Source organism: Meles meles, chromosome 21, assembly GCF_922984935.1.
Source record: "Meles meles chromosome 21, mMelMel3.1 paternal haplotype, whole genome shotgun sequence".
NCBI lineage: Eukaryota > Metazoa > Chordata > Mammalia > Carnivora > Mustelidae > Meles > Meles meles.
This window is the reverse complement of record NC_060086.1, coordinates 14,034,369-14,054,676: the sequence shown is the minus strand read 5'-3', so window position 1 is coordinate 14,054,676 and position 20,308 is coordinate 14,034,369. Positions and strand designations below refer to the sequence as shown.

The 20,308-nt window shown below is 40.4% G+C and overlaps 1 protein-coding gene across 2 annotated transcripts in view; it reads left to right on the top strand.

The window, feature by feature from the left end:
• SDK1 (sidekick cell adhesion molecule 1) overlaps positions 1 to 20,308 on the top strand; it is a 919,871-nt gene that overhangs the window by 434,301 nt on the left and 465,262 nt on the right. The gene's annotated exons all lie outside the window — the stretch shown is intronic.

Below are 20,308 nucleotides of genomic sequence, written 5' to 3'. Positions count from 1 at the left end.
AATATTTACTGGAAAATGCCCTGGTCTTAGCATTTTCTATGATCTTACTGTTCTTAGTATCTTTAAAGAGGATAATACATACAGCTTGCAAAGAAGCAATACAAAGTCGTGGCTAAGAGTGAACTCTGAAATCAGACTGCCTGAGTTTAAACCCTGATTCTGCCATTTCATAGTTGTGTGACTTTGGGCAAGTTACTCAACCTCTCAGTTACCTCTTCTGTGATGCTGGTATTTCTAATAATGTTATCTCGTCAGAGGGAAAGGATCACTTGCGTAGTATCTGAAATCAGAGGGCTTGGACCAACACCTGGATCACAGAAGGACATCATAACGGTAGTAAGTCTTGTTACTCGTTATTATTTTTAGGAATCTGAATGTTTCAAATTGAGGAAGAGGCCATGGTTGTATCATCCTCTTGGTGTTAGATCTCTTCAATAAATAGGTCTTACTGGTGGGTTGTAGTTAAGTTGTGCAGAATTTGAAGATATGATCAGAACGTGTCCCACTGCTCTTCAGGGCTACATCCTCTTTGGTAACCAGAAGCAGAGGAATGTTTCTCAGTAGGACACCTGGAGCAGGGTCCCTTCTTCCTGCTCCTTTCTGTGCCTTGTGCTTTAGTCCCAAAATGAGTAAGCCATTTGTCTATTTCAAGACCCTATTTAACAAGCGGGAGAAGGTACTAGGAGTCAGTGCCACCAAGGGCTGCTGTAGGGCGTCAGAAACTCACAGATATCAGGGTCGGGAGTGGCTCATTTATCGAGAGCACAAGTGTTTAGTGTCCTCGAAACATGTCTCGCGAGTGTAGAATAATATTTGCGTACACACACATGTGGATCTGTACCTACTTGCACACATGCGTACACACACCTATATGTGCATGCACGTGTAAATCTACAAATGTGTAATGTGAGTGCACGTGCACACGCGTCTACACACAGACACCTCAGTACACACATGCATATATAAACACAATGTGCACATATGCACACACACATGCCTGTGCACATACACACCGATACATGTGCACACACCAACATAGATAACATAATATATGCATATACACACGCATATGCACACATGCTTAGATATGTGTGTATTTGTATATGCACACATGTGTCAGACAGCTAGCACACATATTTGATTTCATTTTGGACTTTGAAAGAATGCATAGATTATTTTCTTAATCAATGTACTCAGACTAAACAGAGTCAAATGTTTCCACATTTAAAATCTGTTGTAGTGGTAAGAGGTTTTGACTCTTATCCATATTTAAAGTGAGTAGTACCATAGTACAGATTTTGGAGTAAGATTTGCAGTGATAATAAAACATCCTTGGGCGCCTGGGGGGGCTCAGTTGGTTAAGCATCTGCCTTCGGCTCAGGTCATGATCCTAGAGTCCTGGGATCGAGTTCCACATCGGACTCTCTGCTCAGCAGGGAGTTTGCTTCTCCCAATGACCTCTCTCCTTTCATGTTCTCTCTCTCTCATATTCTCTCTCTCGCACTCTCGCAAATAAATAAATAAAATCTTTTAAAACATCCTGGATCCGGGGGCGCCTGGGTGGCTCAGTGGGTTAAAGCCTCTGCCTTCAGCTCAGGTCATGATCCCAGGGTCCTGGGATCGAGCCCCACATCGGACTCTCTGCTCTGGGGGAGCCTGCTTCCTCCTCTCTCTCTCTCTGCCTGCCTCTCTGCCTAGTTGTGATTTCTCTCTGTCAAATAAATAAAATATTAAAAAAAAAATAAAATAAAACATCCTGGATCCGAGAAAGGAACATCCATGTTTCTGTCTTCAAGTGGGGTAATTTTGGGGGGATATCAGAAAAACCAAAGCTTATTTCATGCATACTGTTTCTTCTTTAAGTTCTCAACTAGATAAAATATTTAGGGAACTTGAATGTTTATGCTTGAGACACGTCTTGATTTGAGTCTACTCATGGGTTTGTTTACTTTTTATGAAGTTGTCCTCTGAGAGCTTCATGCTGTAATTGAGAGACTTGTACAAGAAAATATTCGATCAGGTGAGGAAACAAATACTTTTTATACCATGTTGCTAGCAAGGGAGCGTGTGTGACATGTAGGTGACTAGCTCGTCCCTGTCTGCCCAGGACTGCCCCAGCTTAGGACTCAGAATTGCTAATGTTTACCTTGGCAGACCAGGTAGCTGGCCACTCTGCTTGTTTATAGCTCCCGTGGGGGTAAACGTTGCCATATTCCAGTGACACATTTTCCCTACTGGTGTCAAAGGCTCCACATCTCTGAGGAAGCATGGAAACATTAGCTAACTATCCTGTAAATGCCAAGCAAGGCAGAAATGTGGACAGAATTTATTTGCAAAGCATTTTGCTTCCTAATATATCAGTGTCACTCTAGGAAGAGCTTGATAGACTCTCATAGAACGTGAGGCATTGTAGATTTGGGAAAATCAGCTGTAGGATCTTCCCTGACCCCAGGATCTCATCTTGGCTTCTCAGAGTGACTGGTGACTAGTCACGCCTTTTACAAGCTTTCTAGCGAATTTTCCTTGTGAACAACACTCATGCTTGTTGAAACACACCTGTTGAAATGAGCTCTGTGAGTGTTTCCCGCATGCTCACAGGGAGGCATTTTTCTTTCTTGGTGGAATGCCTGACAAAAACACACATGCCTTGAAGGAGATATAAAATACAAGGCAAGTCAGAAGGGTGCCACCAAGCTGTGTCACTGGGATACTCTTAGTCACAGCATTGTAATAATGAGAAACGCCAGGCCGTTAATTGTCCCCACAGCTCAGAGCAGCTCCAGCTAACATGCAATTGTGCTGTGAGAAAGTGTAGTGAGAAAATCGAGTATGTGTACTCTGTTCTCCCTGCACACTTTACTGTGGTCATCTTAAAGCCTTTGCTGTTGTGCTTATAAATTTGGAAACCAGAAGTGGTATGATTCAGCTTTTGGTGTGCTTATGTTTCTTTCTAGGGAAACTTTTTGTCCCTCTGGTTGTGGAAATAGATGAAATCCGCATGAGCTCTAACAACTTGGCATCTCGCTGTGGCTCTCAGACAAAAGAGCACTGCCTCCAGGAAACCCAAATTGTACCTTTCTATCTTCATACTTGAAAAATAACAGTGACTTTAAAGAACAGTCTACCATTTTCAGGAAGAGTATATATGAACCAAATTAACGGCAGAATGATTAAGACCTTTATAAGTTTGAGTGGGTTCTTTTGACTGACTCAGAACTCTTTGAGTTTACATGAAAGTAGAGAAATAAATTAAAGATATTAAGTCTCTGCAAGAGTGGACTTTCTGTTGTTTTCTCCAAACCTATAAAAACTTGTGGACAGGCCCTTCATCTGTGAAGTAGGTTTCAGGTGTGAATTCCCTGTGCCTTCTTGGCTCATGCCCCCGTGCAGGAAGACCCACCATGCACCCCAAACAGCATGCAGTCTCATCTCTGCCTTGTAGCGATGCCTTGGCCCCTTTTCCATCACACTTGATAACTAATAGCCTGACCTATGGAAAGCTTTGAGCAGGTTCTGCAAGCTCTCTTTGACATAAGGGATAATTCCTATGAACATATACATGAATTAAAATAATGGATACCACGCTTTTATTCCTCTTCCTACTACTACTACCTTAAATCAAGCTAAGTTGGAATTCTTTGAGGGCGGGGATATATTTTTGTTCACCTTTGCATCCCCTGCATGCAACACAGTGCACCACACATACTGGCACACGAGATGTAGTGATCAGTTTGATGAACGTATGAGTGAGAAGGAGTGAAGGAATGAGCTTTGTCTTGTGCCTGATATCATGGGAGTTCATCTCTTACTTTTTTCCTCCCTCCTCCTTTCCTTTGGGAGAGACTTAATGCTACAACAAAAGGCAGTGAGAAGTAGTGTTTTCAGGTTACCCTGGGATGTGGCGTGGGACCCTGGTCTCTGACACTGCGGCCTGCTGAGAGCTCCCCTTGCCCAGAGTTGGAGAGAAAAGGGATCAACGGTCAATTCATGTTGGAAACATTGAGTGTCATTTGCCTTGTTTTTTCTCTCTGTTAACAGATTTACATTGATTTTTAGTGATAAAGGCAGTCTCCCAGTCGGCTTCCTTAACGAAAAGGCCGAGAAACTTAGAACACTCTATGCCGTGTCCCTCGGAGTCCTCCAGTGCCTCACCGTCTAGTCCCAGTCAGTCCGGAATTCTCTTCTTCCCCTGCCACTGCCTCTGCTCAGGCGGTCAACTTTTCTACTCTGACTCCTGCAGGAACTCTCAGCTGATCTCTAGGTCCCCAGCTTTGTCCTTTGTCCCCAACTCCCACCAGTCCAGACTCTACCCTGGAGGCTAAACACATCTTCCTGCAAGTCACACATGGCCCCCTCTTCTAAAGACCGTCAGCGGTTTCCCATGGCTTCAGGAGGAAGTCTGAGCTGTGGTCCTCCTCCTCTGGCCCCAGCCTCCCTCCGGCCTCCTCACATCTCCCCAGCCACACCAAACACTCCGTGCCCACCCGCCATGGGCTCTCCTTCGTCTCAGGACCATTCCGCATGCTCTTCCTGCCTCCAGTGCCGTTCCTCTGGCTGCTTTTACTCGGGCTTCAGGTTTCATCTTCCCTATCACTTTCTCTAAGAATATTTCTCGGGCCGCTTTCCTCAGCCTAGCTGCTCTTGGAGACCAGGTTCAGAGTGATTTGTGTGGTCCCCTGTCACCTGCACCTCCATTGTGGCACCCGTCAGCGACGTGAGGGAGCGGTCTGCTTGTTGGTTTCTCTCGGCACTGTGACCTCCTTGAAGATGAACACCGTGTTTTAGTTGCCCGTGTGTTCTCAAACCTTAAATTAGTTCCTAGGGCATAGCAAGTAATTGATATTTATTTGAAAGAATTGTTTGATTTATGCCTACTATGAAATTTCTTTTCATACCGTGTGTCTGTTAAGTAAGTTTGTGGAAATTAAGAAATCAAAGAGCGAGAACACACGTTAGCGGTGTCATGTAGGGGTATGCTGACTTTCGCCTTTCCTGTCTCAGGTCTTGAAGGAGGGAAATGAGGGATAAATGCTCACATTTCCTCTTATGCATGTCTGCTGCATCACTAGGGAGGTTTGCAGGTACAGTCCTTTCACACTCTTCACACTCCTTTTGAACTTGGAATTGGAGTGGGTTTTTAATTTACTTTTCTCTTTAAGGACTTGAGCTTTGTTAGTTTGCGTGCACTTATAGTCTGGGAAATTGTGTGGTAGGGATTTGTTTTTCCATTAACTGCTCCCCAAAGAAAAATAAATGATAAAAGAGATAAAAATCCCAATGAATTATGACATATGCAATTCCTTGTGCCTATCTCTGCACCCTGCCAAGTTATTCTGACCTAATGTAGGTAAATTCTCATTTGAGAAATACATACCCATGAAGGTTATATAGTTGTTCAAATGTAGTTTTGTTATATTATTATCAAAAATGCATCTTTGGGACTCTGCAGCTTCTATTTTTCCATTATTAAAGTGATAACACATTTATTTTTTATATGAGTAATTTATAGAGCATTTTGGCCTAGGATGATTTTTTTAAAGCTATTTTTGAAAAATTGGGGCTAAATGAAAAACCATAAGTAGCTGACTCGTGAGGACTGGTAGTTCTGGTTACCACTGATAGTGTAATGGGAACATGCCCTACATTAACTCTGGGGGTTTCACATGAGTAAAAGGACTCGCAGGTTTAATGCTCCAGCAAGCCATAATCCATGATGCTCATCCTCGCTCTGTTCAGTTAAGAAGGAGAGGCATGTTGCGTTGAGGTTTTACCAGCCAACACATGCAAATGTCACTTACTTCATTTTATATAAACTAGTTTATTTTAGAAAAGCACTTCTGTGGAATTAAGATTATATTATGACAATATTAAGAGAAAAAATAAGTATGTATTTTTACTACTGTAACTCATATCTGTCTTTGTTTCTCCTTCAACATTTCTATATTTCTATGAGTATTAAACCACTGTCACCTTAAACTCATTACTTTGTAATCTGTCATCTTCTGCAACTCAGCTATACTGTCAATGACCCTGTTTCACCTAATGCCACCAGTGGTTTCCCAGTCATTTCGGTTCTGTGATGGACTCTTCCTTTTTCACTTTCCTACCCACAGTACGGTAACTATCAATCCTACAGATTTTACTACTGGGTGGGGGTGGGGAGGGACTTTAATTATGAAATATGTATGGATGCAGAAAAATGCATAAAACCTATGTGTAGAGAATGATACATGATTATCGGGTGAACACCCATGTGACCACTTCTGATTCCAACACTGAATATGACCTGTCATGGGGCTCCTTTCCACGCACCCTCCAGTCCTCCTCCAGAAGACTTGACCTCTATGCTGCCCTTTAGAGTTTTACCTCTTACATCTTTTTTTAACAAATGGAATCACATAGAATGTGTTCTTTCATATCTTGCTTCTTTTTTTCTTATTAAAGATTTTTATTTATTTGACAGAGTGAGCACAAGCAGGCAGAGCAGCAGACAGAGGGAGAGGGAGAGGCAGATTCCCCACTGAGCAGGGAGCCTGATGTGGGACTCAATCCCAGGACCCTGGAATCATGACCTAAGCCCAAGGCAGACGCTTAACCGACTGAGCCACGCAGACGCCCCTCATATCTTGCATCTTAATTCAACATTATGTGTCTGAGATTTGTCCACGTTGTCCTTTGTAACTGTGTTTTATGTTCATTGATGTATGGTTTTCCATCGTATGAATGTCATTATTTATCCTTCTGTTGTGAATGATCGTTAGTCTTGTTTGTTTTTATGGTTAGAATGAACAGCCCTGCTGTGAGTACTCAGGCGCATACTTCCTGATGCACAGACCCCTAATATTCCTGTCTTCAACTGCACTAGATCTCGCAAACAGTTTTCCAAGTGGTTGAACCGGTTTACATTCCCACCATCATCACAGGAGTTAAGAGCTTCAACTCTTTGTCAACACATGGAATTGTTACATTTTTAAATATTCGCCATTCCAGTGGGTGTATAGTCACCCTTCACAGTGGTTCTGATTGTGGTTTTCCTGATTACTTAATGAGGTTAAGTATGTTTTCATATGTTCATTTGTCAGTTGCATTTCCTCTGGTGAAGTGCTTGTTTAAGTCTTCAGATCTTTTGCCCATTCCCTGTATTAGGTTACCTATCTTTTCTCATTGATTTGTGGGAGTTCTTTAGAGACATTGGGCACAAGTCCACATCTCTGTGGCTTGCCTTTTCGCTCCTCTTCGGGTGTCTGCTGATGAGAAGAACTTACTTACACTGTAGTTGTATTCATCAACCTTGTCCTTCATGGTTAATGCCTTTTTAGTTCTGTTTAAGATATCATTCCCTGTCCTATGGCATGATGATATTCTCTGAAGTTATATTCTGAAAAAGCCTTATGGTTTGCCTTTCACATTTGAGTCCCTAATCTACATGCTGTTGATTTTTGTCGTGAGGGAAAACCATGTCTGTTCTTCCTTTTCCTTCTTCTAGGTCCCTTTTTTACCCCCACACCTACCATCATTTTATGTTCTTATTATCTTCTGACTGGTTGTTGCCTTATTATCTTCCTGCCCTCGTCTTCCAGTTCATGGTCCATGTTACTTTACTTGGTAGATTTTCCTAAATGTCACTCTGATAATTGTATATGAATTTGAAAACCCCCATAGTGTCACTTACCTCACTCATGATTAAATTTTGTCTCTTTTTCTGACATTCAGAGCTACTCCAAAATCCGCTGTTATTTGTAGTTTCACCAAGAAGAGATAACATCTCATCAGGGAAGATGAGCTGGCTTGTACAGTGATTCATCACCATGTCTAGCATCAGTCCTCAGCTCTGCGCATCCCAAAGTGCTGTGTTTATTTTTTTTTAATTTTTACTTTTTTTCTGAACCCTTGGTATTGATCCTGCTCAGAGGAGAGAGAGTAATGTAAGAGCCAAACACCCATTTACAGTGAGGAATAGCACATTCCAACAACCATTATATTCATATCTGTTCTCCAGGCCACCCTCTCTCCAGTATCACAGTATCTAGGAAGCCACGTTGGTATTACAAAATTGCTTTCTGTGCAGACAAAAGGAGCTAGGACATTTTAACAAATATTTATTCTGAGCCACAGTGAGGCTAGACACTTTGTTCTGTCTTTACAGCAGTCTACCTGGGTTTTTTATATGCATCCAAATCAATCTTTTTTTCTCTCTTGGATTGGGCCAGAGAAATACAGCCAAATCTTTGTTCTTTCTTTCTTTCTTTTTTTTTTTTTTATCTTTGTTCTTTCAAACTCGTTTTTTTCAGGCTGCCTGATGACCGGCCCTGCTCCCCAACCTCACTAATTATACTTCTCCATCAGGAAGAGCAGAGTACAGCTGAATGAACTTCTGCCACCGCAATTCTGAAAGTAGACTTTTCTTCTGAGATATTGTATGTCTCATTGTTTCTTCAGCTCCTGCCCCCAGCCCTCGGGCACTCTCTCCACCCAGGGACATCTGTTTCACTCGAGCATGTGAGCATGTCCCAGCTTATGTCTTTTTAATCCTACTACAGAAAATATTGTGTTTTATACAGAATAGGCGACTTGTTATTTTTTTGAAACACGTCTTGTTTCTCACTTCTTTACCTTTGGTTAATTATGTCATTGCTTTGTCTTGGTTACACTGTCCCTGGGTCCATTAAATCTGTAACTTCTAAAAAATCCTATTTGATGACATATAATAAACCGTTGCAGTTTATTCCTCCTTCTTTAGAAAATGTCTTACGTCACATATCCTACTGGAGGGCAGAACCTGGTGGGGCATGTTTGAACAACATGACTTTTCCTCTGAAGTAGCAGTTAATGCATTGGCTGGTCATTGACTAATTATAATCTTCAAAGAAAGCTGTGCTTAGAAATCCAGACACCATAAAGCCCATAGAATTGTTTCCTGGAAAAACCAAAGCCATGTATCATTTGGAGTCACAGAGTTACAGAGGGGTCACAATTCGTTAAGGAAGCCATTCTGCAAAGGGGGATATGGTATAGGGGCTACCAGGAGAAGGGAAATGAGAGGTGTGAGGCCCAAAGAGAGATGGAGACAGAATGCTACCTCCGTCGCCTATGGCTCAGCACCTCCTGTTCCAGTGCCTGTCCTCTTGAATATGACTGTGCCTCATTCCCATGGGATCTGTGTCCTCATGCTAGGTACCAGGGCGCGAAGAACAAGTCTCTCTCCCAACTTCTTCCTCCCTTAGTCTTTTCTACCCAGAAGTAACATCTTTTTCCCCTTAACTTTAAAAAGGTATAAAACTCACCCTCTTCGGGGTGCAGTTCAGTGAAGTTTGACAAATATATGCCGTTCTTAATTCACACTCCAATTAAGGTATAAAATACTTCCCTCACCCCAGAAATTCTCTTTGCTTTGAACTCTCCCCAGTCTTTGGTCCTAGGACTTCTTTACCTTCCCACCTTCTTTTCTTTCCTCAGGCAATCTCACATAAAAATCTCACGTACTTCACCTACCAAGTGTAGTATTTCCAGATGACTCACAAATTTATTTCTCTAGCCCAAGCCACTTCTTTGGCCTTCAGACCTCTGTATTCAATGCCCTCTTCATGGCATTTTCCTAGATCTTCCAAGGCACATTGATCCTGTTTTCCCTCTGTCCTGCTTCACTTCACAAAGATCCTGACTCCCCATCAGTACTCCTTTCTTCATATAGATGACACCACCATCCAGCAGTTGTCCAAGCCAGAACAGGGAATTGTACTTGATGCTCCTTTTTCTCCACCACTACATCGGGTCAATCACCAGGTTCTTTTTATTGTACTGCCTAATATCCCACAAACCCACTCCCATCTCTGTGTCCACCTCTGTCACCATCTCTGCCCCAACTGCTGCATTTCTCATAAATTTCTGCCAGAGTGTTATAACTTCTTTCCCTATGTCTGCTGTGGTTTTCTCAATCCATTCTTCCTTTTGTGTACAGAATGATTTGTTAATCGTGAACACGGTGCCAATCCCTTGCTTAAAATCCATTAGTATTTTGGTATGAGTAACTAAAACCCTAATGTAACCTATAAGGTCTATCTAATATGTTTCCTTACTTCCTCATGTGGTCTAATTTATTGGCTTCATCTCTGTGTCTGAAACTCAGCCATGCCACTTTGTATAATGGTCAGACCCGCAGTATCTAGGGTCAGACTGCATGAATTTGAATCTTAGTTTTTTGTTTGTTTGTTTTTTGGGTTTTTTTGTTTGTTTGTTTACTCTAGCTATGATTTGGACAAATTCTTGAGCTTACTTACTTATATTCAGGTTCTCTTGTTTGAAGTTGAATTATTAGTGTCTATCTTAAAGAAGTGTATGTGAATTAAATGTGATGAAACGTGTAAAGTGGTAACATAGTACCTGACATTAAGTGAGCCTCCAGTAGATGTTAGCTTATTTCCTTGAATGAACCATGTTCTTCATGACCCAGGGAATTCTTACTGGTTCGTCCCTCTGCCCAGGATACTCCCATCATTTCACCTGGTTAATATGGACTTATCCTCCTGCTCCAGGAATACCTTCCATCCTCGTTGGGCCACGCAGAGCCAGTTCATGTCTTTTGTAGATCAGTTAATGCCTATTATTTTTAGGGTGTCCCCTCTACTGCTGGCTTATGTGGTAAATTATATGGTCACCTTCCCATGCTCAGTTCAAAAGCGACTTTTTCTAGGGAACTTCACCAGTTCCACCAAGTCAGGTGTCTTGCTATTTGTTCTCATAACACATCCCGTATCTTTCTCTGCTGTAGTTATTACCAGGTCCTTGTGTAACTCTTTACTTGAGGTTTGTTTCTCCCCTTAGGTTGTAAGGTCTCTGAGGATGAGAACCAGCTGGTCTGGCATTGTCACTGATTCCACAGCATTGTTCTTATTTGCTGTCAATGCTCCCTAAATATCATTAGAGGAAAGAAAAAGCACTAAGCCAGGAATCTGATCTGGCCTTTCGTCCTATTTCTCCCATTAAATGTCAAGTCACATCCCCTTTCTGGGCCTCAGTTTCTACCTGAAAAATGACAAAATTGTACTTGATGTTCTCTAAAGCTCCTTTGACTCTACATTACATGAGTGTGGACACATCAAAGAAGTATCTTCTCTGTTTTCTAATATTTAGAATCATGAATTCTAAGAAATACATGGAATCAGTTTAATCCCCCCCCCAAAATAGAATAATATCCCTGTATTACCCAGTGAATATAGCCCTGATTGTTAACCTTTCTCTTGTTATGGACTCCTATTGTATAAACTGATGTTATCCTTTTTTTCCTCAATATATATGAGAAGAATATAGAGTCTGTATGATTATATGATCATTGCTGTGTTAACAAGTTGAAAACTGAGCTAATAGGGGAAGAAAAAAAACCGAGTTAAGATTATTTAAAATAAGTTTGTCTTTCTCTAGGTAGGTAGCCAATTAAAGACATTTTTGGTTGTTGCTGTTGTCATTCAAAAAAATAATCCTTGAGGAGAGAGTGTCCTGAAAAAATTCAAAACATTTTTATTGAGCTTTGTAATGAAATTAAGTAGAAAATAAGAGCAGGAAATGAAATCTATAACACTAGTGGGAAATCTTGAAACCATTTTATAAGGTTCTTTTCCCCCTAATTTAATTGGGTCACACAGCATGTCTGTGAGGTTGGGAACATTTTTGTTTGTTTGTTTGCTTGCTTGTTGTTTGTATTTAATAATGTGAGGAAATCTTCTAAACCTGACTGTTCCCTTTCCAACTGTTAAATGCATACATAGCAGTTGCTTACACCTAAATGGAGAAAGGTCCTAGAAATTGAGAAATAGCTACTCTGAAGTCATTTTGGCTTCTGGGAAGGCTTAACAATGCCTTGGTATATAAAATTTCCTGAGGTCTTTGAGAAATTTTCTTGGTGACTCTGAGGAATGGTGGGTCACGGTGCTGTGACTATCTGTGTAAATTGAAGGATTGTAGGATTGAGGGGCAGAGCATTGTGAAGAGGAGGTCCGTGACTTCCAGTGAGAATGGAAACTTCCCCCCAAATGGCTTCCACACTTGTCCTGTTTCCATAGTATACTGGGTTATCTTGAATGCCTACCATGCATTATTCTTATATATGACAAGTCATTCTTTTACTCCACACCACCCTCAGCACCTTGAAGTGCCTTTCGTTTCTTGGCTTTATTGGATGTAGGCCAGTATGAAAAACTTAATTTATCTAAATTCATCCTTCTGCTGAGAACTCTTGAGACAAAAACTGAGGCATCATTGAAAGAGAGAGGATATACAGATGAAGAAGATGATGAACTGGAAACCAGTGCCTGGAAAGGTCCAGAAGTAATCTCATCCATAGACTCAAGGACTGGCTCCATGAAGGAGATGATATGGAGGAGAGTGAGAGGACTTGAGAGAGCTCTGAGCATTCAGGGACACACTCGTGCCCCAACAGACCCAGCCCAAGGACCTGCTTTGGACTACCTGCATTGGGTTGGGCTTAAAAGCTCAAACTAACTTCCAAAACTGTTTAATTTTTTTTCTAAGTGCATCTTTCAATATATTTTTGAAGCATTCCAAGTGATTTCCTTTTCATTTTCTTTTTCCTATCATTTTTTAGAGGATAAACTTTTTTTTTTAAATTTTTAACTTCTTTTGGCTGTGAGGCAGTCAGGTTGGTAGCGAATAAATTCTTACAATACTAAGATACCTTTTTGTAGCATTTGACCAATTTGAAAGGCAGTGGTTCCTAAATTTCAATGATATACCAAGCTTTACAGAAAATGAGTTCCAAAGGGAATTGGTTTTTATCTGCAATACTTTCATCCTACAGACAGGATATTGACTACATTTGATAGAATGGAAGTGTGAAACTAGAAAGAAGCATTGCAATAATAAATCCTCTGGGAGATGTTCATGATCAACAGGATCATTCACTGGATGGAAATATCTGAGGGCTGGACAGTGTCAATAGAGAAGATGACATGATAGCATTAGCCTTCTGGAAGAGTCTTCTCCCTCGAGTCATATGGTTTTTGTTAACAGGCTCTTCTTTTCAGAATCCTGTCCTTTTTTCTTATTCATTAGCTCATATGAGAATCTTAAAAATCCTAGTAACTTATAATCAGAAATTTTAAAATGTCAAAATATTGGCAGAACTCAGCCCTGCTGGTGTGTTGCTATATGAACTGATCCACAACCATTGTGAAATGCCTTGGTATAGTCTTAAATTATTTTGAATTTTATGCTTTCCTAATGCATTTGGTAGTTTTGTCCTACCGTGGGAAGGTAAAAGGTCTGTCGTCAACATAAGCTTCTTTTTATCAGCTTCTCTTCCCTGCTGTGTTGTGTAGTTGGTTGCTAGCATGGTCACTTCCTTATGTGGCTAACCATGGTTTTCACCTATGTGTAGGAAAACATGTCTCAAATGTTGATTTCATTTGAAAATTATATAATAAAACTCAGTTCTAAGTATCTCTTCTTAAATATTGATATTGATAAAATGATTATAAATTATTCTTGGAAATAACATAGGAGCTTTTATCTCATTAAAACTCTATAATTTTATAGAGAATAAGGGATTATTTCAAAGAGTTGTGATAGGTGATAACAGGGAGATTTCTTTGATCACAGAGTTTCTAAGAACTTTTGAAGTTTGGAAATCTCTTCAAGCAAAAAGAGAATGAGGAAATATCACTGGATAGCACAGATTGATCCTACGTGGATTGAAAGACTATCAATGTGCATGTGGAAATAGTGAGCCAAGAGATCATAAAAAATAAGGGAGAGACAGCGTCACAAGTTGCGTAGAAGGTGAGGGGATAGTGGGAAATGAAGTCAGATCACATGAGGCTTAAAGATGGAGGCAGGTAAGAAGAAGGTAGAGTGGACTGGACAGAACTGTGAAGCTAGGATGACGGCTGCCTCAGCTCTAAGCCCAGTGGTATGAGGCTATGGGAAGTCCAGAGAGGTTTGCAAGCACGGGAGGGTCAACGGGGGAAAACCAGGTTCCAAGTGGAACAAGACGAGGAAGGAAACATTCAGAGAAAAGGTGGATCGACCAAGCAGGCGTTTTGCGGGGGTTCAACTGTGAGTCCCTTAGACACATTGAGAGTGGTTAAAGACTGTGGAACCAAGGAGGGATGCAGTGAAGCAGGAGATGTACAGAGATATCTGGGATTTGAGTGTAGGAAATGAGAGAAAACTTGAGATTCTGGGACTTTACCCATCAACAAGGATAAAGGTAGTGATGTGCTGTTAAATGTTTAGTAACTGGCTTTTGGCAAGGGAAAAACCGAATTGGTAGCATTTGCCAATTTCCATGGTGTTACTACTCCCACCAAAACAGATTTCAACTACCAACATGGCATCATCTCGTATGGATTTGGATAGAAAAGCACAAAATTGGCACATGTGAGCCAATAGAAGCTGGCTTCAGCAACACTGGATAAAGGGCCTACCTGGATTAATGTTTTTGGGCAAAGACAGTGAATTGGCCAAAAATGTGAGTGATAGAGTGTAGGGAGTGTTTGGTATTCCTTTTGACTTCTGTGGATAGAGATACAGTGACCTCAGGCCTCTTAGCTTGGGCCATGTAAAGAACAGACCTGGGATGGATTTGACCCACAGGCCATAGTTCACCAGCTAAACTTTATCATGCCTATGAAACATCTCCACTTAGAAATCTAATAAATCCCTCAAATTCAAGCCTGTTAAGGTATTAATATTCAAAATATACATGTTTTTAAAAACTCCTACAACTCAACCATTTAAAAAAACCACGTTTTGCATGGAGCACTGGGTGTTGTGCAAAAAGAATGAATACTGTTACGCTGAAAAAATTAATAAAAAGGGGAAAAAGAAAAAAAAAAAAAAAAAAACAAAAAAACAAAAAACCAATTAAGAAATGGATAAAGTATTTGAATAGATACATCCATCCCCAAAGATTTTAAAAATGGCCAAAAGCATATTAAAAGATGCTCAGCATCATTAGTCATCTGGGAAATGCAAATCAGAACCACAAAGAGATACCCACTTCACACCCACTAGGATGGCTATTATAAAAACAAAATGAGGAAATAACAAATCTTGTTGAAGATATGGAGAAATTGGAGCCCTCATGTATTGCTGATGAGAATGTGAAATAGTGCAGCTGGTGTGGAAAAGTTTGGTGATTCCTCAAAATATTAAACAAAATTAGCACATGGCCCAGCAGTTTTATTCCTGGGTATATACCCCAATGAACTAACAGCAGAGACTTAAACAGATATTTGCATGCTCATTCATAGTGGTGTCATTCATAATAGCCAAAAGGCGGAAACAACTCAGGTGCCCACCAGCAGATGAATAATGAAGATAATGCAATCTATACATACAGTGGAGAATTAGTCAACTATAAAAAGGAACATTTGAAAAATGCTATGACTTGAGTGAACCTTGAAAGTATGCTAAGTGGAAAAAAAAGCCAAACACAAAAGGGCAAATACCGTATGCTTCCAATTGTAGCAGGTACCTAGAACAGGCCAATTCGTAGAGACAGAAAGGAGAGTGGAAGTTACGAGGGCTGGGAGAGGAAGGGATTGGAAGGTTTGTTTAATAGGCACAGAATTTCCATTTGAGATGTTGAAAAAGATGTAGAAATAGTGATGGCTGCACAATGTTGTGAAGATACTCAGTGCTATTAAATGGTATGTTTAAGTGGTTAAAATGATGAATTTTATGTTACATATTTTTTACTACAGTTTTAAAGAAAGCAATTCAGTGGAGGAAAAAATAAGTTTTTCAGCATATGGTGCTGGAGAAACTGGACAACAGAAGGCAAAAACCATGAACCTTAAATAAAACTCACACCTTATGCAAAAAAAAAAAATCAACTAAGAATGCACTTTAGATCTGAGTGTAGCATGTAAGCCTGTGGAAGTCTTTAGAAAAAGCATAGGAGAAAATCTTCAGGACCTAGGAATTAGTGAAGATTTTTTAGACATGGCACCAAAATCATGATTCATAAATGAGAAAAGTAAATAAATTGGGTTTCATCAAAACTGGAAACTTTTGCTGTGTAACAGATGTTGTAAAGGCAGTGGAATAAGAAACTATAGACTGGGAGGACGTATGAGCAGCCACACATCTTTTGAAAGATTTATAATAATTTTATCAATAATATCAATACACTTACTGTATGACCCAGTGATCACACTTCTTGGCAGTTATTCCAGAGAAGTGAAGAACTAGGATCATATAAAAACATGCACACAAACATTAACAACAGCTTTATTTATAATAGCCAAATTTATAAACTCATTTGTAATTAGCCAAAAATTAGAAACAACCCAGATGTTCTTCAGTGAATGAATGATTAAACCAGCTGTTTAATCATTTAATCTATCCTTACTGTGGAACACTACTCAGCAACAAAGAGGAATGAAGTTATTATTAAAACCTGAGCAGATCTCAGGGTCATTGTGTTATGTGAGAAATACCCAGTCGCAAAAGTTAATATGCTGTATGATTTCATGCAATAACATTCTCAAAAGGACACAGTTATGGAGGTAGAGAAGTGGTTGCCAGGAGTTGAGAGATAAAGGAGGGCTCAGGAGGGCAGCACGGGAAGTGGGAGGGATGTGAATAGAGAGGGGCAGCATGAGGGATCTCTGTGGTGACAGAATGGTTCTCTGTCTTGCTTGTGGTGGTTTTGCACAAATTATGTACATGCTACACTGGCATAAAACTATATGCACGTGCGGGTGAGTCCCTCTGGGCCTGGGGAGATCTAAATGAGGTCTGGGGGAGTGTACCAGCACCTGTATAGATTTTGATCATTATACTGTGGCTTGGTATTTTATCTTTAGGGGAAATTGGGTGGAGGGTACATTAAACCTCTCTGTACCATATTTGCATTTTTCTGTGAATCTGCTACTATGTGAAATCTAGGGTTTTAAAATATAGTTATACAGTTTTAATTACCATAAAGTACTAGGGTTTTAAAATATAGTTATACAGTTTTCATTACCATAAAGTACGTATTTGCAGAAGCAATGTCCAGAAAAGGATCACTGTGATATCTGAAAAGCCCTAGGTTTGCCCTTTTTCCCCCTTAAAACAGCAGCTCTCTTGACTTACGTGTATAGTAACTACTCTGTGATTCCTTGTCATTTTTGCCATGTAAGTGCTATCATTCAGTTTTTGGACTTTTTATAAATGAAATCTTACTGTATATATTCTTCTGCATCTGACCTCTTTCACTCAATGTTAATTTTTATGAAATTCATACTTGTTCTAGAAAGCAAACATTCATTTTTATTGCTGTTTAATATTCCATGGTATGCACGCACGACAGTGTGTTTATCCATTCTAGCATTAATAAAATTTGGAATTGCTTCCTCATCAGACTACGGCAAACAGTGCTGCTATGACTGTTCTTATACATGTCCCCTGGTCACCTGAGCACATGTTTTTATTGGGTTTTGCCAAAGAATGGAATTTCTGGGTCATAAAGGCAAGCATGTCTTCAAATTATGAGAAAATGCCTATTTTCAGTTTCTATGTTACACTTAACTGCCTTTTATACTTATTTAAAATATTTATTTTATGTCTTCCATTATTAGGATATAAGCTCCTAACGTATTGCTTCATTTTGTTTTGTTTTGTTTTCCATTCCGTGTCTCTGGTATTTATAAGGGAGGGACATAGTAGACACTTGAAGATTGTTTGTTGAAGCCATGGGTGTTATGTCCAAAGGATAGCTTTTCCTCACTGATTAACCCTCCCTTCATCTGGATCAGGTTGAAATGGATAGAGTCCAGAATGTTTTTTTTTCTGGACTCCTTGAGACCAGACATGTTTTGGAATTTAGAGTTTTCTGTTTTTCATCGTTAGGAAGGGTAATACATTCCATACATTGTGTGTTACCTAATACCGTGGGTGTGGGTTCCAGGACCATCCCGTGATCAAACATATCAGTGTCTCTGTGGTGGAATGGTGAATCACTGAATGAAATAAGAAACACTCAAAATAACCTTATATCAGTTAAAGCAGCTTTTGATTAATGGAATTGTAAAGGACCTACATGTCAGATCACTGGGTCAAGATTTTGATGCTAAAAATATACTAGATCAAAATTTACAAAAGTGTCTTACCTTTCCTTACAACTCTGGGAGATGATGGGCAGCATAGATATGATTATGCTCACTTCACAGATGAGATAATTGAGTCACCAGGAAATAAGCACCTTACCCCAAGTTTTACTAAACAGCAGAGCTAAAAAGCAAACATGTCTTGTGATTCTAATACTTTTTCAACAATGCCACAGCTGCTTCTCATTGATGAAAATGGCATTTTTTCTGATTCATAAATTAACATTTCCAGAGGAGAGAAAGCTGCTTCATAATGAAGCTGTCATAAATCATGCACAGTTGTCCTGAGATTTGGAACAGAGCTAATGCCAGTGCTCCCACCGAGGCACATGTATGTGCTGAACCGTCAGGGTTAGCATTCGTTTGTCTGTTGCGGTGAAGACTCTACCTTTCACGCATGGGGATGTCTGCCTTCAGCTGGTGCCAACCTCCCCTTCGTGTTGAGAATTCTTTTCCCACATCAGCTCTGTAGTGCCACCCATTACACAGCCTCTCTCCTCTCTCGAAACAGAGGAGGATCTGAAATGAGGCGTCTGGATTTATAAATTAAATAGCAGTTTTTACCAGGAGTGATTTTCAGGCAGGGTATTACCTGGTAAGGCATTGACATTGAGTGAATTGACTGAATGTAGATTATAGACTTCTTATGAATTACATTTATTGTATTTGCCCGTCTCCTCCAGTAGAAGTAAGCTGTATCTGTATAAGTCTTTTTATTATTTTGTTCTCTACTGCTTTCCCAAACCTGTAACAGGACCCAGCACATACTCTGTGCTTGTTTAATATATTACTGATTGTATATGCCTTTTATCTTTAAGAGATGTATGCCTTTAAGCTCTGTTTAAAAACAATTTCAGACTGGAAGAAGATTTCTGTGGGGAGTTAAATAGGTTTTGGCATGCCCTGTAAGAGCACTCAATTACTACCCTTATTTTTTACGTAATCGTTTATTAAAATTTAGTTAGCTTCATGAGAATAAGAAGCTCATCTATGTCTGGTACATAATAGGCATTCAGGAAGTATTTATTAACTTCAGGTTCTGCCAAGGTGGAGTTGCCCCATTGCTCCCCAGTTCTTCCCTTAGAACTAAAACTTCCTGGATTCAACACAGCAAATAAGCATAGGACATCTGGGAAAAGCAGAAATAAGAGGCCTGCCTGGAGACTTCTGCATTTAAGGATCAAGGTGTTGGCAAGTTCCCCCAGTTTTCTTATTACTGCCCATGTGTCCTAGACAAAGACCTGTAGATAACACTCATGTGAACCAGCAAAACACACACACACACACACACACACACACACACACACACACTCTTCTGGCTAGCCAAAGTTCTCAGAGAAAGGTGGCCTATTTTCTCTTGGTAGCATCTGTGCTACTCGAGCCAACGAATAGGGAAAAAATGCCTCATCCTCCCACACTACCGCATCATGTGAAAGTCAGTGTTCTATCCCTATTCCACTCTATCAATGTAGGCAAGTACTCTGAGCTGCCCGTTGGGTGATGTTGGCAGGACTGAGCATGGAACTGATCCTCCATCTTCTGCCCAGAGAAAACAGTTGGTGTTCTGATTCCTCCAGCAGGGTACTGTCATTGGGCTCTCCAACAGCTGAGCATCACCCCAACTCAATAGCCACGAGACCTAAGGAACTGGTGAGAAATGGGCTAGTTACCATTGGGCCTCACACCCCACATTTGTTTCAGCTGGACCTAGTAGAACAGGAACTTCAGCTCTACTGTGCAGCAACAAAGCAGTCAGCCTTCCCCCCCACCTTCCTGGTGGTTGTGGGGCCCACAGCAGAGCTGATCTTTGCTCTCACTCTGAGGCAATGAGGTAGTGGGAGTCAGTCCCCTTGCTTTTGCTAGGGTCTGTTAGAGGAGCCTGGTACAAAGCTGTATATAAACACCCATCTGGCCCTTATGCTACACATCAACCAAGGGAATCCCTGCAAGAAAGAGAAGATTACATAGGATTAAGACTTATTACATGTCTCCAAAATGTCTAGGATATAACCAAAGATCAGGAAAACCTGGAAAGTCACAACGTTGATGAGAAAAGCCAGTAAACTAATACAGAAAGAAATCAGATGTTGGCATTATTTGGAAAGATTTTATTTCTATTTTATTTTTTAGAGAGGGGGAGGGGCAGAGGGACAGGGAAAGAGAAAATCTTAAGCAGGCTCCATGCCCAGCATGGACAC